The sequence below is a fragment of the Bos grunniens genome, chromosome 10 (genome assembly GCF_055505025.1).
Source record: "Bos grunniens cultivar Pamir isolate PY7600 chromosome 10, Bosgru_T2T1.0, whole genome shotgun sequence".
NCBI lineage: Eukaryota > Metazoa > Chordata > Mammalia > Artiodactyla > Bovidae > Bos > Bos grunniens.
The window spans coordinates 54,725,859-54,744,795 of NC_141174.1; the positions used below are offsets into that span (position 1 = coordinate 54,725,859).

Sequence of the window (18,937 nt, forward strand, 5' to 3'; positions counted from 1 at the left end):
GTTTGATTTACATTAAATTTTTCATTATCATAGTTATTTCAGAAATTAAGGTAACCCTGCATTTAAATTTAATAGAACCACATAAATATATTAACTGTAAATTTAGGTATAAGTCCCATTTGTATTTATAAATAGGAAGCCAAATGCTTCAATAGAGAGATGCTACCTCACTTTATCATCTTAACCCATTTCAGTTTGTGGCATGAACACAGTCTAAGAGAGAAGTCCTACATGATCTGTGTAGTTCTATCGGCCCCAGCAGGTACTGTGGATGCTGTCATGAAGAGTAAGAAAAAGTTCAAAAAGGCTTGCCCTGCAATAGCCAGAGAAGTTCTGCTTTTATTTTATTTATTTAAACATACTAATTTAACAAGCCATTTGAAATAAGAGTTGTGTTGTGATAAAGAACAGACTAACCTAAGTTAACCCAGCAACTCCTACCAGGGAATTATTAAGAACTAAATATCCTGTTTCAAAACACTTAGAAGCACAGAACAAAATATAACAAAGACTTTTAAAGGTTTGGCCACATTTACAACAAAGTAAGAGATATCCTTAGGGACCAAAAACTAGGAAGGAATGGGAATCAAGTATAACAGACTGATACTGAAGCTGGGGCTGTTCTCCAGGCCTTTGCTAGTCCCTGTGACTCAGTGTGATTTAAAGGCTGCATATGAGGACATGAGACAGACCCTGGGGCTATGTAACACACGAGTTGAAATTGGGACTCCTATATAGAGTCAAGAGCTTTAAAGGGAGTTTAACTTCAGTGAAAGGGTGGGTAGAAAACATTACTCTGCTGGAAAGAGGAAAAGCCTGTTAATCTGGATGTAAGCTCTTGTGAGGAAAGAAGTCTGTCTGGAGAATTCTGTGTTTACATGCATTTCTATACTATGAAGGTGACTTAGGAAGCCTCAGTCCCAAATGAACTTACAGTGATCATGGAAAAAGTCCCTGGCAGAAAGAAGAGCAAATTATTCCTGTAAAGAATCATCTTTGAAGTGAACTTTGCAGAATTCACACAGGTATTACTGAAACGAATTGGAGTTGAGAAACCAAAATGACAAAACTTTGAGAAACAAATTTAAATGAGTAAGATTCAACAAAACTACAAACAAAAAGATGTTGGTTTCCATGGACTTCAGGAAGGAATTGCCAGAAAAAGAATATACAATTGGCATGTAAAGAAGTAAAAGAGGAAATTGAAAATATGATCAAGGAACAATATATCAAGGAAAAAAATAAACACATTTTGAGATAAATCAAACAAAAATATGTCTATGAATAAAAATTTCACATAACTTTTAAAATTAAAAATCAATAGATGGACTGAATAACAGAATGGGCAGAGTTAAAGGGAGACTTATAGTGAGACTTAGTGAACTGAAGAATAACTCTAAGGAAACTGCTTCTTACATACTGTATACTGAAGCAATTACTATTTAAGGAGAAAGACGAAAGTGTAATAGAATATGGACAGTTGAAAGAGAAAATATCTAATCAAAATTCCAGAAGAAAAGACCAGAGAAAGTGGGAAGAACAATATCTGAAAGATAACAAAATCTTTTCAGAAATGATAATAATCACAAATTCTCAGAGATAAGAACCACAACAAATATGAAACAGAAAAGAAATCTCTATCTGTAAATAAAATTATAGGATAAGGAAGATAAATAAAATCATAAAAAAACAGTGTTTTAGAAAAGATTATCTCCAAAGAAAAAACAATTGGACTCACATCAGATTCCTTGCAGCAATACAAAATTCAAATACAGTGAAATTATATTTTCAGAATTCTGAGGAAAAATAACCATCTACACATATATACCCAGGAAATGATCTTTCCAAAATGAAAGTGAAACAAAAACATTTTTAGACAAACAAAGTTGGAGTTTACCAACAACAGATGTATACTCAAGGAATATCTAAAGGATGTATTTTAAGGAAAAGAAACATTGTTCTAGGAGGGAAATCTGTATCAGAAAAAGAATGATGAGCAAAGAGACTGCTTCCAGACCATAAACGCTGTGATTCTGTGAGATTTGTCTGTACCGAAGCAGAAGAGACTATTCTGGGGTGAGAAAGAAGAGAGAAAGGAAAAACAAAATTTCTGCTCTCATAGGTTTAGCAGCAATATTTCACTATAGGAGGCTTGCTACATATCTTATCTATAGAAGCCAATATACCAAAAATGAAGACAAAGTGGGATTAACAACCCTTCCCAGGTAACATCTACCTTCCTGTAGATGCCGCCGTCTCATAATATACATAAATATTAATTGTGTACAATATTCTTAATATTTCCCCACAGATTTCTGTGTATTCTCATCCTTCTAAATTACGGTGCACACAAGGATATGTCATATCTCTATGTAGCTCATGTGCGGGGGGCTGCCTTCAGTGTCATCAGAAATGGTGTGAACGCAGCCGGCAGCAGTGCTGGAGGCTGGGGAGGAGTTGTTGAAAGGGCACTGCAGGACCTTGTGCTGAAAGACAACAATGTTCACACCTCTTAAACAGCTTTAGCTGAGTCAGCCAGTAATAAAATTAAATAGCTTCTTTAAAAGATGGAAATAAAAAGTTATTAATATAAACTCATTATTATGTGACATATCAACTCAAAATGGATTAAAGATCTCAACGTAAGACCAGAAACTATAAAACTCCTAGAGGAGAACATAGGCAAAACACTCTCTGACATACATCACAGCAGGATCCTCTATGACCCACCTCCCAGAATATTGGAAATAAAAGCAAAAATAAACAAATGGGACCTCATTAAACTTAAAAGCTTCTGCACAACAAAGGAAACTATTAGCAAGGTGAAAAGGCAGCCTTCAGAATGGGAGAAAATAATAGCAAATGAAGCAACTGACAAACAACTAATCTCAAAAATATACAAGCAACTCCTACAGCTCAACTCCAGAAAAATAAATGACCCAATCAAAAAATGGGCCAAAGAACTAAATAGACATTTCTCCAAAGAAGACATACAGATGGCTAACAAACACATGAAAAGATGCTCAACATCACTCATTATCAGAGAAATGCAAATCAAAACCACTATGAGGTACCATTTCACGCCAGTCAGAATGGCTGCGATCCAAAAGTCTACAAGCAATAAATGCTGGGGAGGGTGTGGAGAAAAGGGAACCCTCTTACACTGTTGGTGGGAATGCAAACTAGTACAGCCACTATGGAGAACAGTGTGGAGATTCCTTAAAAAACTGGAAATAGAACTGCCTTATGATCCAGCAATCCCACTGCTGGGCATACACACTGAGGAAACCAGAAGGGAAAGAGACACGTGTACCCCAATGTTCATCGCAGCACTGTTTATAATAGCCAGGACATGGAAGCAACCTAGATGTCCATCAGCAGATGAATGGATAAGAAAGCTGTGGTACATATACACAATGGAGTATTACTCAGCCATTAAAAAGAATACATTTGAATCAGTTCTAATGAGGTGGATGAAACTGGAACCTATCATACAGAGTGAAGTAAGCCAGAAAGAAAAACACCAATACAGTATACTAATGCATATATATGGAATTTAGAAAGATGGTAACAATAACCCTGTGTATGAGACAGCAAAAGAGACACTAATGTATAGATCAGTCTTGTGGACTCTGTGGGAGAGGGAGAGGGTGGGGAGATTTGGAAGAATGACATTGAAACATGTGTAATATCATGTATGAGACGAGTCGCCAGTCCAGGTTCGATGCACGATGCTGGATGCTTGGGGCTGGTGCGCTGGGACGGCCCAGAGGGAGGGTATGGGGAGGGAGGAGGGAGGAGGGTTCAGGATGGGGAGCACAGGTATACCTGTGGCAGATTCATTTCGATGTTGGGCAAAACTAATACAATATTGTAAAGTTTAAAAATAAAATAAAAAAAAAGAAAGAGCACTGCAGGACCTTGCACTGAAAGACAACACTGTTCACACCTCTTAAACAGCTTTAGCTGAGTTAGCCAGTAATAAAATAAAATAGCTTCTTTAAAAGATGGAAATAAAAAGTTATCAATATAAACTCATTATTATGTGACATATCAACTCATGTTTGTACACTTTGTTTATCAAAAATTATACAAGTATGGTTGAGAGTAAAGTGAAAGTTGCTCAGTCGTGTCTGACTCTTTGTGACCCCATAGACTACACAGTCCATGGAATTCTCCAGGCAGGAATACTGGAGTGGGTAGCCTTTCTTTCCCTTCTCCAGGGAATCTTCCCAACCCAGGGATCGAACCCAGGTCTCCCACATTGCAGGCAGATTCTTTACCAGCTGAGCCATGAGGGAAGAAAGTTTCAGTCAATTACCATGCCCAGTTAGCCATGCATGGGATGTGTTGCTTCTTCTTCTGGCCAGTTCTGAACAAATTCCAAAAGTGGGAGACAGGCTTTTTTCAAATAAGCTCAGACCCACCAGCCTGAGGGTTCTAAAAGTAGCTTTATTACGAGCGGCTGGATATCCATATTACGAGTAGATATCCATATTACGAATGGCTGGATAGGTGTGGAAGCACCTGCCTCAGTTCTTTCGACAGAGACTCAGCTCTACTCCCTGTGACCAGCCCACTCCCATTTTCCTGTCTGGGTAGGGAAATACGCTATTAGTATGACTGGGGAGGAGCCTGGGGCATTCACTGGGCTGCATTTACTAGGAGCATCACCATTCCCTGTTTTGCTGTCTTCTCGTCACTGTAGCTGGTGAATAAGTAGATTCTTCTTTATTCACACATTCCCAAGCACAATGGTCATTCCTTTAGTTTCTAATAATAAGCCAGGCCAGACATTGTTAAGATCCAAGATTTCGATTTAAGCTTTAGGGAGTAGCAAAGATCCCCTCAGATTTTAAACTCCAATCATGTGCTTTGCATTGGGCTTATTAGATACTCATGCAAGTTAAAAGCAAAGAGGCCCTTGGTTTCCCATTTGCTAACCGTTCCTATGCATCTCTCTCTTGAGGGAGTAATAATTGTTAACATTAAGTGAGTGCTTAATACTTGTTAGGGGCAGTTTTTAAGTGTTTAATGTGTATTAATGAGACAATTATAATAATCCTATGCAGTAGTATCCAGACATTTTCTTTTTTACAGATGAGGAAATGAAGAAATAGGGACTAAATAACTTGTTTAAAGGCATAGAGGTAGTTAACAGGGAACCGAGCATTTGAGTACAGGCAATCTGCTCAGCAGAGAAGGCAATGGCAGCCCACTCCAGTACTCTTGCCTGGAAAATCCCATGGACAGAGGAGCCTGGTAGGCTGCAGTCCATGGGGTCGCTAAGAGTTGGACACAACTGAGCGACTTCACTTTCACTTTTCACTTTCATGCATTGGAGAAGGAAATGGCAACCCACTCCAGTACTCTTGCCTGGAAAATCCCATGGATGGAGGCGCCTGGTAGGCTGCAGTCCATGGGGTCGCTAAGAGTTGGACACAACTGAGCGACTTCACTTTCACTTTTCACTTTCATGCATTGGAGAAGGAAATGGCAACCCACTCCAGTGTTCCTGCCTGGAGAATCCCAGGGATGGGGGAACCTGGTGGGCTGCCATCTATGGGGTCCCATAGAATCAGACACTACTGAAGCGACTTAGCAGCAGCAGCAGTAGTCTGCTCAGACCCATTATACTTCTCTTCTATTGGAATGAATATGGCAGATGGAAGAAGAGGATCCTGCCATTCTTGGGACATGACTATAAGTCCAGTAAATAGTGCCACTACACCACCCCAACAGTACCCAGGATGGGGCCCAAACCGCCTGTGTACCAACTGAACGCTGCCTTTCCCAGAGCCCACTGTTTGCTCATTGTGTGTCAATGGTTCTGCCTTTGATGTCCACCATCTTCCACAACCCACTTATTGTTGTTGTTCAGTCTCCAAGTCATGCCCTACTTGTTATTCCATTAGTAAAAACAATTTGGGAGCACTGCAGCTGCCTTTGTGAAATCTTGGAAGCAATCACTTTGTTCTCATTACTTCTCCTGTCTCCTACTTTGTTCCTTGGGTTCTTCAGCCTTGAATCACTTTGTCTGGTCTTACATTTACAGTTCTGGGTTTCCCCTAGAAGTGAATGTTGAACTTTGGTTTCTGGCTTGTCCTGGACCCTTTCTAGGACTGCGGCTTACAGGTGTCATCTGACTCATCCTCTCCAGGCTGTTTAGGGTGAAGACTCAGAGCTCACTGTGAATTCTGAACTCTGGGTTCTCACATGGACCTTGAATGATAGGTTGATAGGTAACTTGTCCACACAGAAAAGGCAAACCAGATCTCCAAAGAACTGCAACCTATTAGGCTGGAACTCCACTGGACTCTGGCCAATATAACTTGGTACCTCCTCCCACACTTCAGGCCACAGGTTGACAATATCCCTCCCATGGATCAATCACCTAGAATTGTAATTCCCCTGCCTCTTACGACTCACAGATTCATTCACTCTGTCCTTTTGTCTCACACTCATATTGGATCTCCTTCAATTCTATGACTGGCCTAAATCCAGCACTCTTAGCTGGTCTCCTGATTGCTCAGCTCAGAGTCATCCCTGTAGTTACAGAAATTCCCCAGGACTTGGTCTCATCACAATTTCCTTCTCTTACTTAACTATGCTGCTGAGAATAAACAGGTCTTATTCCTGAGCCTATCTGAGTTCAACCAATGGCTAGGCACGGCTCAATGGAAAACCACCCCAAGGTGTACTAAACCACATTGGGGGAATTCTTAGAATCTCAATAGCTATTGTTGTTCTTCAGTCACTCAGTCATATCCGACTCTTTGTGATCCCATGAACTGCAGCATGCCAGACTTCCCTGTCCTTCGCTATCTCCCAGAGCTTGCTCAAACTCATGTCCAATGTGTCAGTGATGCCATCCAACCATCTCATCCTCTGTCGTCCCCTTCTCCTGCCTTCAATATTTCCCAGCATCAGGGTCTTTTCTAACGAGTCATCTCTTCACATCAGGTGGCCAAAGTATTGGAGCTTCAGTTTCAGCATCAGTCCTTCCAATGAATATTCAGGGTTGATTTCCTTTAGCATTGACTTGTTTGCTGTCCAAGGGACTCTCAAGAGTCTTCTCCAACACCACAGTTCAAAAGCATCAGTTCTTTGACTCTAAGCCTTCTTTATCGTCCAACTCTCAGATCCATACATGACTACTGGAAAAACCATAGCTTTGACTATACTTTGTTGGCAAAGTGTAGTCAAACTTTGCTGGATCTTTTTTGGAAAAGTAATGTCTGCTTTTTAATATGCTGTCTAGGTTTATCATAGCTTTTCTTCCAAGGACCAAGTGTCTTTTAGTTTCATGCCTGCATTCACCATCTACCATGATTCTGGAGGCCCCCCAAAATAAAGTCTGTCATTGTTTTCATTGTTTCCCCATCTATTTGTCATGAAGTGATGGGGCTGGATGCCATGATCTTAGTTTTTTTAATGTTGAGTCTTAAGCCAGGTTTTTCACTCTCCTCTTTTACCATCAAGAAGCTCTTTAGTTTCTCTTTGCTTTCCACCATAAGGGTAGTGTCATCTGCATATCTGAGGTTATTGATATTTCTCCTGGCAATCTTGATTCCAGCATGTGAGTAATCCAGCCCAGTATTTCTCATGATGTACTCTGTATATAAGTTAAATAAGCTGGGTGACAATATACAGACTTGACATACTCCTTTCCCAATTTTGAACCAGTCTATTGTTCCATGTCTGGTTCTAACTGTTGCTTCTTGACTTGCATGCAGGTTTCGCAGGAGACAGGTAAGGTGGTCTGATATTCCCAACAGCGTGTTTTATGTTTTCAGCTCTTAAAGACTGGGTTCATGGCAGTTTCTTCCTTTTTACAATGCTTAGTATAGTGTCAAGAATCATTTGACAAACAGACAAATGGCATTTTTGAAGGGTGGGTCTGTTGGTCTAGATTCTGTTTGCACCAAGTAGCTAGAAACAATCCACATGATCAGGAAGTCCTGGGGCAGGAAGAGTTTTGAAGGCTCCCAGGAATTCAGATAGTGAACCTGGCTTCTCTATTTCTTCCTGTTTATGTTCACACTGGCTTTTGGCTTCATTTGTTTTTGCTGTCCACAGGCTTTTTCCATTGACAAGAAGAGGGGACCATAGCCACTAATAAAGGCAGCTTTATGCCATCCCAGCTTGGGAAGCGCAGGAGAAAATGAAGATTTATCTCACTTAGTCGCTACATGAAATCTATAAAAAAATCCTGCCCTTTAGGGCATGAGGTCATTCCTAAGCCCCTCACCATGATCAAAGGTTCTTGGTATTAAGATCAGCCAGGTGAGGGTCACATGTCTACCAATGACCAAGGAAAAAATTGAATAATTAGCAGTCCCTTCAGAACCTAGTAGACTGAGGAATCTAAAGGAACTGGGTCTCTAGGTACATATTTTCATTTGGACAGACTTGAGTGATACCTAAACTGTCATATTCTCTTTTTCCTCTTTAAACTTTCAATTACTTTAAGCCAAAATGTCCAGACAGAGCTTTTCCTGTTTTGTTGCTTTAGCTGCTTACTGTTGTCTATAGCTCTGTGCTTCTGCTACAGAAATCCAGCTGTCTCTAGTTACCCTTTTAGGAACTAATATTAGAGAAAGTATATATATATTTTTTTCTTAAAAAAACAATCATCAGTTGCCAAACGTGCAGCTGTTTCTTTTGATGCTAATTTTTGTTTCTTCTCTATTTCTTTTTTCCTTTCATTCCCTTTTCTCCCTTACATGGACAAATTTCTTAGGATTTCACATGAACACTCTCTTACCAGGTTATTGGTGACTGTGTAAATAAAGAAAGAACATACACAGGACCTGAAACCTGAGCAATTCCTGGGGCAGAGAAAATCTGGATCCCAGGGTAAGGACATTAGGTAGGTGCCACCATATCTCAAAGGCCTGGTCTCTCTTCTTTGACCTAAATGAAAATTCAGAACAAAAGGGTTTTGAGTATAGCCCTTGAGTTTAGTCTAACTGGCCTAAACTTATCCTGGGCTGAACTAGGAAGCCAGCCAAATTTACCTTAGGTACCACAGAGGATTGAGTGCTTACAAGGTAGAATCACATTTGGTTTCACATCACAGATCTTTCATATGATAAAGGCATTTTGTGTAACGAACCCTGTAGTTAATATAAGACAAAGTCATATCCTACCTCTGTTACTGACTGGCCATGAATTTAAACCTTGTTTCTGGCAACGTGGTCAGACATTCATTTATTCAACAAATACTTACTGAGTACCTAGTATGTGCCAGACTCCATTCTACGTGCTAGAGAATTAGCAATAAACCAAAACCCCTGCCCTCCAGGAGTTCACTCTCTAGTAGGAAGCAAGAAAATAAAACTGATTAATCAATCAGCATGTTAGAGAATTATACAAAAGCAATGTGGACAAAAATCAAGGATGGTGGATAAGAAGAGTAGACTGGATGAAAAGTTGCAATTTTACATAGAAGAGATTAGCTTAAGCTTCACTGAGAGACATATAAGAAAATACTTGAAGGATGGAGGGGAATAAACCATATGGGTATATGAGAGAAAGGTAATGGGGCAGAAACTAAGATCTGGACACATGTTTATTCTTACTGATGGTGTGCAATCGGTCCTGGACCCTCTAAGCAAAGAGAGCTTGGGCAGTATGTGTCAATACTTATGATACAGAGATGCATGTATCATGTATATGTGTGTGTATATATACACACACACATATATACAAAGTCTGTCTTATAGATAAATATTTCTCATTCTTTTTCTTTCATCTATCCATCTATTTATCTATATACCTGCCTTAAGAGCCATGACTTTATACTAATATTTCAATCCGAAAACACAGACACGGTTCTTGGCTTTTCCTTTCCCTGATTGTAATCCTTCCCCAGCTGTGAGAAGCTAACTTCCTTATCCTCAACATATTTGCTCATTTATGTAAGTTTGGAATACACAAAAGGATGAAACGAACACCTAGTAATTTGAATGTAATATTAATTTAATTTTATTCTTAATCTAAAATTTACATATATTTTTGTTGTATAGTCACTAAGTTATGACCCCAAGGACTGTAGCCCACCAGACTCCTCTGTCCATTGGATTTCCCAGGAGAATACTGGAGTAGGTTGCCATTTCCTTCTCCAGGGTATTTTCTCCACCCAGGGATTGAACCCATGTCTCTTGCCTTGGCAGGCAGATTATTTACCACTGAGCCACTGCCGCTGCTGCTGCTAAGTCACTTCAGTTGTGTCCGACTCTGTGCAACCCCATAGATGGCACCCCACCAGGCTCCCCATCCCTGGGATTCTCCAGGAAAGAACACTGGAGTGGGTTGCCATTTCCTTCTCCAATGCCTGAAAGTCAAAAGTGAAAGTGAAGTCGCTCAGTTGTGTCCGACTCTTAGTGACCCCATGGACTGTAGCCTACCAGGCTCCTCTGCCCATGAGATTTTCCAGGCAAGAGTACTGGAGTGGGTTGCCATTGCCTTCTTCGTGAGCCACTAGGGAAGCCCAAATTTACATATACTCAAACGCACAAATCTAAACTACATAATTTGATGAGATTTGGCAAAAAAAGAAATACAGCTGTATAAACCAAACCCCTGTCAAGATATGAGACATTTCCATCACCCAATAAAGCTTCCCTTATATCTTCTCAGTTACCAGTGAAGTGAAGTCACTCAGTCATGTCCGACTCTTTGGGACCCCATGGACTGCAGCCTACCAGGCTCCTCCATCCATGGGATTTTCCAGGCAAGAGCACTAGAGTGGGTTGCCATTTCCTTCTCCAGGGTTTCTTTCGGGCCCAGGGATCAAACCCGGGTTTCCTGCATTGTAGGAAGACACTTTATGTCTGAGCCACAGTTACCAGAAGCAACCACTGTTCCAGGTTTTGTTTTGTTTTGTTCTTTTCCCCAGAATAGAATTACTTTGCCTGTATGAATGGAACTATTTATATCTCTTTTGGCTTCTTTTGCTCACCACTGTGTCTCAGATCCATTCATCCATGTTGTTGTTGCACCATTCATTCACTTGTTCTACTTTATTGCTAAATAATATTCCATGGCATAAATATATGAATATACCACATTTTATTGCCCCATAGCATTTCTTTGCATATCATCATTCTGTTGATGGATATTTAGGCTGATTCTAGTTTGGCAATATTGTAGATGAAGATTCTATTAACAGTCTTATAGAAGACTCTGTGAATATATGCTTTTATTTCTTAGGTAAATACTAGGATAGAAGTGGAATTATTGGACCATAGGGTCACAGATATTTAAAGAAATTACCAGACCTTTAAAAAATAAGTAGTTACATCATCTTGCTGCTACTGCTAAGTCACTTCAGTTGTGTCTGACTCTGTGCAACCCCATAGACGTCAACCCACCAGGCTCTCCTGCCCCTGGGATTCTCCAGGCAAGAACACTGGAGTGGGTTGCCATTTCCTTCTCCAATGCATGAAAGTGAAAAAGTGAAAGTGAAGTCGCTCAGTTGTGTCCAATTCTTAGCGATCCCATGGACTGCAGCCTACCAGGCTCCCGCATCCATGGGATTTTCCAGGCAAGAATACTGGAGTGGGGTGCCATTGCCTTCTCCATCTTATACCCCACCAGTAAGCATGATAGTCTTTTTACTCTTCACCATTTTAAAGGTAAATAATGCATACCCCACAGTGGACTTATTTGTGTTTTCTTATTGAATAATGATGTTATCACTTTTTCATGTGCTTGTTGAAAATTCTTGGATTTTCTTTAGGTAAGTGTCTATTCAAGTATTTATATTTTATCAGTTGGCTTGCCTTTTGATTGTAGAGTACATTTTGCCTGATGTATTTTTTAAAACATTCCCCTCTAATCTGTGGCTTATTTGCTAATTTCCTTAATGTTCTTTTATGATGAACAAATGTTTTCAGTTTTGATGCAGTCTAATTTATCTTTTTTGCTGTTGATGTTTTATAGTAATTGTTTTCCTTGTCTTTTCTAAGAAATCTTTGACCAACTCTAGATAAAGTTGATACTAGATAACAAAGATACACTCTTATAATTTCTTCTAAGATTTTATAATTTTAGATTTTATGTTTCTTTGCAAATGGATCTTTTAGTTGATATGAAGTAATGGTTAAGGTCCTCTTTTTGTCCTTATCTATCTGTCTTTCTATACCTAATGCTATATTGCCTTGCCTACTACAGTTTTATAAAAAAAAAAAAAAATGTCTTGAGATCAGAGAGTACAAGTTCTTAAACCTTATTATTCCTTTTCTTCAGCTTATCAAGGTCGCTTGCATTTCCGTATAAAATTTAAGATTAGCTTCTAAATTCTTATAAGGAATCCTGATGATTCTGATTGGGATTGTGTTGTATCTGCAGCTCAATTTGAGGAGAAAGGTTATTTTTGTAATATTAAGTCTTCTAATTCATGAATATGGTATATTTCTTCATTTGTTTAGGTCTTCAATAATCTCTCTGAGTAATGGTCTGCAGTTTTCAGAATATAAGTCTTTCACCATAAAAATTATTCCTAAATCTGTATTTTTGAAAGATATTATAAATGAATAATATTAATTGTTGCTAGTATGTAGAAACACAATAGACATTAGATTCTTCCTCTATTTACAAATTCATTCATTTCTGTATTCATTATTTCTTTCATTCTACTACATTGGGTTTAATTTGCTCTTATTTTTCTAGCTCACTAAAGTGGGAACTCAAATAATTAATTTTAAAACTTTCTAAAAATAGCATTTACAGCCACAGATGGCTCTCTAATCACTTTTCTAACTGTACCTCACACATTTCACATGTTGTGTTTTATTATCATTTAATTCAAAATATTCTCTAATTTCCATTGTAACTAAGCTTACTGGATCTGAAATTTGTGTGTGTTTTTTTTTTTTTCACCAAATTTTGGAAAATTTTTTCCATTATTTCTTCAAATGTTTTTTTCTGTACCATTTTGCTTTCTTTTGGGGTTTCCAATTATACATATGTTACACTGCTTGATATATTCTTATACGTTAATGAAATAAATTGCTTACATGCTTCTTTTTCTTTTTTAAACTGGTTAACTTCTACTGATCCATCATCAAATTCACTCTTTTTTCTGCCATCTGCAATATGCTTTAAAACTCATCTTGCAGAATTTTAATTTCAATTACTGCATTCTCTTAAAGTTTTAATTACTCTGCCAGATTTCTCATGTTTATTCATTATAAATATAGCTTTCTTTATTTCCTTGAAATATACATATAATATCGGCTTTAAAGTTCTTATCTACTAATTTCAACATCTGAAGAATCTCTGGGTTATTTACCCAGATTGCTTTTTTTCTAAGCTGGGTTTGAATTCTCTGTCTCTTCATCTGTCTAGTATTTTTTTTTTTTTAAGTGAATGCTGGACAGTGTGTAGCAAGTTGTAGAAACTTGGATTCCATTATCTCCCTATGAAGGGCATTGATTCAAATCCCAAACTGTCCTTCTTGTTGTGGGAAGCACTGAGATTTCCTCTCAGTTCTTTTAGCCTTCATATGCTCTTTCTGCAAGGCCCCTGGAATATTCATATAACACTCACAATTCAGTGATTACTCAAGAATTCTAAGAGTTATGTTCATATTTTGGGGGTTGGACACCTATGCAGCCCCTGTTTTCTGGTATTTCTCCTACCTTTAATTTTCAAGTTATTCTGCTAGCCCAAAACTCTGTCCTCTGACACCTCAATTCAGCAAGCCTATTACTTCCTCTAGTTCTGCCTCATGTGGATCAGGGAGTGTCCTCAGGCAAACAGTCACAAAAATGTACACATTACCATAAATAATTTCTATTTTTTCAAGGAATTACTTCCCTACAGCTTCTTTCTATATTGCTTGCTCTACAATACTTTTAAATGTGTTTTAAAAATATTTTGTCCACAGTGCTAAATTCCTATTTATTGGAGGGATAGTCCAACTAAGTTGTTCTACTATTATCAGAAGCTATAATCTACAAATTCAATTTTGAACTTGTTAGTTTTGATGTATTTAATAATAAGTATTTATGTAATAATATTGAGGAGCAGTTAAATATACAAGTGTGGAGTTCAGGATAGAGATCTGGGGTGGGGTTATAAATATGGCAGTCATTAGCATACAGATGCTACATAAGCCGTAAGACTTGAAGAGATCACAAAAGGAGTGAGGATAGACAAGAAGTAATGTTAAGTACTGATACTTGCTGCTGCTGCTGCTGCTAAGTCACTTCAGTCGTGTCCGACTCTGTGCGACCCCATAGATGGCCTCCTACCAGGCTCCTCTGTCCCTGGGATTCTCCAGGCAAGAACACTGGAGTGGGTTGCCATTTCCTTCTCCAATGCATGAAAGTGAAAAGTGAAGTCGCTCAGTCGTGTCTGACTCTTAGCGACCTCATGGACTGCAGCCCATCAGGCTCCTCCGTCCATAGGATTTTCCAGCAAGAGTACTGGAGTGGGGTGCCACTGGGGCCTCTCCGAAAAAAAAAGAAAAGAAAATCCATGAGTTTGTGGCACCTTGGAGTCTTAGTGTAAAAAGTTTTACTAGAAGACTATCAATTATGTCAAATTCTGTTCATAGGGCAAGAAGAGAAATGAAATTGATGATAGGATCTATCAATATGAAGGTCATTGACAACCTTGGTAAGAACAGATATAGTTGAGTACTGAGGGTAAAATCAGACTGGAATGAATTAAACAAACAGCTACCTACTTCAGAGGGTTATGAAGAGGATTTAAATGATAAATCATGAATGATCTTAATATATAAAGGACTCATAAAATTAATAAGGAGATGGGGAGCTACTGTTTAATGGGCACAGAGTTTTAGCTGGGGATGATGAAAAAGTTCTGGAGCTAGACAGTACTGATGGTTGCATAACAATATGAAAGCACTTAAAGCCACTGAATTATATACTTAAGAATAGTTAAAATGGTAAATGTTATGTATATTTTATCACAATAAAAACTAATAAAGAAATGACAACTCACTATAAAAATGAGCAAAACAAGAATATACAAAAAATATAAATGACTATTAAACACATGAAAAAAATTCTAACTACTACTAAATTTAGCCAGTTGAATAAAGGCAAATTAAAATTTCCAAGTGGCACTTTTCATTTATCAGATTGGCCATGTTGAAAAACCCTGACAATATATTATGCTGGTAAAGACAGGGAGGAACAGTATTTTCACTCATTGGCAAAATATAAATGGTACAACACTTTTGGGGAGTATTTTGGTGAAATCAAAATTAGAAATGCATCTACCATTTGATACAGCAATTTCACATGCTTATGTACATATATTCATACATATATGCATGCTAATATATATTCATACATTTATACAGTGACATATTTATACAAACATTCTCTGCTGTATGACTTTCAGTAGCCATAGACTGGATACAGAACAGTCTAATATACAATAGAATCCATGATTTCTGTGTAGCCCTGGAAAATGAGGGGCAATCAACCCAATTGGCAAGATGGAGAACACCATGTAGAATATAATAGTGTACTGATTATGAAAAAAGAGGGGGAAATACAAATGAACATATTTTTATATAAATATATGTGTGTATATATATCTCTCTCCTAAGTACAAGCATACACACAAATAAGAATATACACAATTCTAAAGTATCTCAGGAAGGATTTAGAAGAAATTATTACAGCATTGCCTCTAGGTAGGGGACATAGAATACTGTGGGTCTCAGGTATAGGAAGACTTACTATTTACTCTATGTCTTTACTTTCAAACAGTGTTTTTTTAACATGAACCCATATTGTTCTTTCATAAAATATATTTAAAAACCTTTATTGAAGCAAAATGTATCACAAGCATACAGCTTCATATATTTTTACACAGTGATGTAATTAGCATACAATGTTAGCAGCACCTCTGAAACTGTTCTTGTGGCCCATTCTAATTATTACCCCCAAGAAATTGTTGTTACAATTTTTTAAGATTGTATTTACAGTTTGGTGCAAAGTTGATGGAAAGGTATAAAGATTTCCCATGTACTCCCTGTGCCCACACAAGCACAGCCTCCCACATTATCAACATCCCCCACCAGATTGGTACATTTGGTATAACTGATGAAACTACCCTATCACATTAGAGTCATCCAAAGTCCATAGTTTTTACATCATGGTTCACTCTTCACACTATACTTCCATGAGTTTGGACATCTAATGGTGTCTTCAAAATTTTGGGATTATACAAAATATTATACAAAACTGCCCTAAAAATCCTCAGTGCTCCATCTATTCACTCCTCTCCCTCCATCCTTATATTTTTAAATGTTATATTTGGACAGAAATATATATATATATATATAATATAAATAATTTTCTGTCAATTTTAGAATCAATTATTATCTCTATCATTTTCCAAAATTGGACAAAAGATTTATGATATGTTTAATTCCCCATCTCTTCCTTATCTCCCATAAGATACTATCTAGGAGTTAAATTCTAGTGTGTTACTAACAGTTTCAAAACATCAACTATAGCTTACTTAGACTTAATAGTGACTTCACTGGTTTCCTGAGTCACTCCTGCTTCTCATGTCTCATGTCTTTCTCTTGGAGTTTATAGTAACGGTTGGTATTTTTTTCAGTTTCCTAGCCTCCAATCTTCCTTTCTCTATTGTGGAAATTTCCTACCTCACAATCTAGACCTTCTTCTACCTAGCACTAGAGAATTTGAAAGTGACAGAGATTGGCTTTACCAGCTGCCTTGAAAGAGGGGCCAGGCTTGTCAATCAGACACCTCCCATCAAGGACAGCAGACATTTATCCTAAAGATGGGAGGTGGCAGCAATGATAGCTATATCTGGTCTCCAGAGGCAAAAGGAATAATTTCAGTGGGAGCATCCACTCCATGTGTTTCTAAGATGCTGCCATGTTTATGTTTTCATAACTTGTGTCTAGAGTCCATTATACTGCTGCAGAGAATTTCCATTGTATGTCATAGTACAAAATAGTACAGTTTATTTTTCCATTTTGCTGCTTAGGAACACTTGGGCTGTTAAGTTTTTTTAATTTCAAAAAGAGCGCTACTCCCAACAATCATGAAAGGCATTTTCTGGTGCATAGCTTCTATCCTGGACACTAAATATCCATACCCTATTCCAGAAAATGAAATCAGAATGTCTAGGGATGAAGTCATAAAACTGATCAAAATCAGATTATTCATAGTAAGCAAATTATCTGACATTATTATCATCTTTATTATTTGAGTCCTAGGTTAATCAGCTGAAATCTAGCCCCAATATCATAAATGCTCTACTAGTATGGAAGAAATATGTATCCTGTACTCATTTTAGCAATTCTACTAGCTTCTCCTTTTTTGGGGGGTCTCAGAGGTTTCTGGTGTGATCCTCTGGACCAGATTTTTTCTAGTGACCTTCCCTGGAGACAACCTAATGACCTCATTCACACCCAGAGGTTCACACAACATTGTGATTGCCTTTGCTCAGAATGAGAGGCAACTAGAAAGAACACAAATAATTGCTTAGCACAAAGGAGAAGATTCTAAAGAGAGGATTTTTTTTTCTCTCTTTCTCTTTCTTCTCCCCTTTTCTTCTCATAATCATGCCGTCTATGGAGCCGCCTCCTACAGATCAGCCAGGCGTTCCCTGAGAGCATTCTGAAAAATTTGATGCTTGGGGATCATTTGCATTTCTAATGGAAGAGGGGCAAGACATTCCTTGAGCTGAATCCTAGTACAAGTTGGGCTTGGGAAACTGCTTCAGGCAATCGTATTTTTTCAATTCTGTATTGGGAAAAACCTAAAATGTACTTAGCCAAACACTCTGAGCCCTGAGGCACTTGAAGCGAAATGTAATCCATATGTTTCTGATTTATTTCACTCACCTCAAAGGCTCTTCAGAGTTGAGTTTCACTGCTAAGAAGTCTTCAAACTATTCAACTTTTCTCTTTCTCCACAATAAGGAGGACTCATCATCTGAACCCATTTCCCCAAAGACAGTAACATTCAGGCTTAGCATTCAGAACTCCTATTTCTAGAGTCCTGCATGCTACTGAATATATCCTGCATCTTTAAAAATCTGTCCTTTTCTTTAAAAAGAAGTACCACAGCATCTTAATAAAATGTTACAAAAGAAAGAAGGAGGAGGATGCTAAGAAGTGATTTTGCTTTTGAGACTCAGAGGTTCTTAGGGTTAGAAGGAAGCTGTTTCTATAGTTTAACTTGGTTCAATTTACTACTCATTTTATATGATGCAGAATCCACTTGATATTTTTTCTCTAATATGCCATGTCTTTCTTTTATTTTTCCTTCCTTCCCTCCCTCCCTCTATCCTTTCTTCCCATGACACAAAAACTTGGCAATGATACATTCCAGGAAGAAAATATTCTGGTCCATTGTTAGAGCATGTCATAGATGATCTGATTTTACATTTTTTCCCTTTAAGTAGAAATGTAATCTTTGTATGAGTAAAGACATGCACAGAACAGAGTACATCCTCAAAACATTCTGGCTCTACAGAGAATGACCAGAAATATCCTAGCAGATACAGTCAGGAAGACCCAGTATGGACTGTGAGTTTAAGCAGTAATCTGGCAAATATATTTAGAGGATCCAAACTCTGGGAGTGAGATTTCTGAGTGCTAATCCCAGGGCAGAAACTGCTTGCTTTCTGTCCCATTTTATATCATCTGCTATTCATATTACCTTTTATAAAACTCCTTACATTTGTTATTTCATTTAATAAAGAATAGTCAGGAGAGCACATTCAAGTGTCTGGTTTACCTTTGTATGCACAGTCAGTCGGAACATTTTGATTAAATTGACTAGTTACTTCACACTGGGAGTCAATTTAGTCAAGTAACTAGTTAATTCCATCAGCCTGGCTGAATGTTTTTTAAAACTGTAATGAATTTCAACTCAATTCAAGCCTGCCAACTTAACCAAAC

At 38.0% G+C, this 18,937-nt stretch overlaps 1 long non-coding RNA gene across 10 annotated transcripts in view; it reads right to left on the reverse strand.

Moving 5' to 3' along the window:
- LOC147364553 (uncharacterized) overlaps positions 1–18,937 on the reverse strand; it is a 202,635-nt gene that overhangs the window by 165,627 nt on the left and 18,071 nt on the right. Inside the window, exon 3 of one of the 10 annotated variants that reach the window (XR_015134666.1) lies at positions 8,536–8,916. The exons of the other annotated variants lie outside the window; for them this stretch is intronic. This is a non-coding gene — a long non-coding RNA (uncharacterized LOC147364553). Of the gene's footprint in view, positions 1–8,535; positions 8,917–18,937 lie in introns of those variants that run through there. 10 annotated transcript variants of the gene reach the window in all.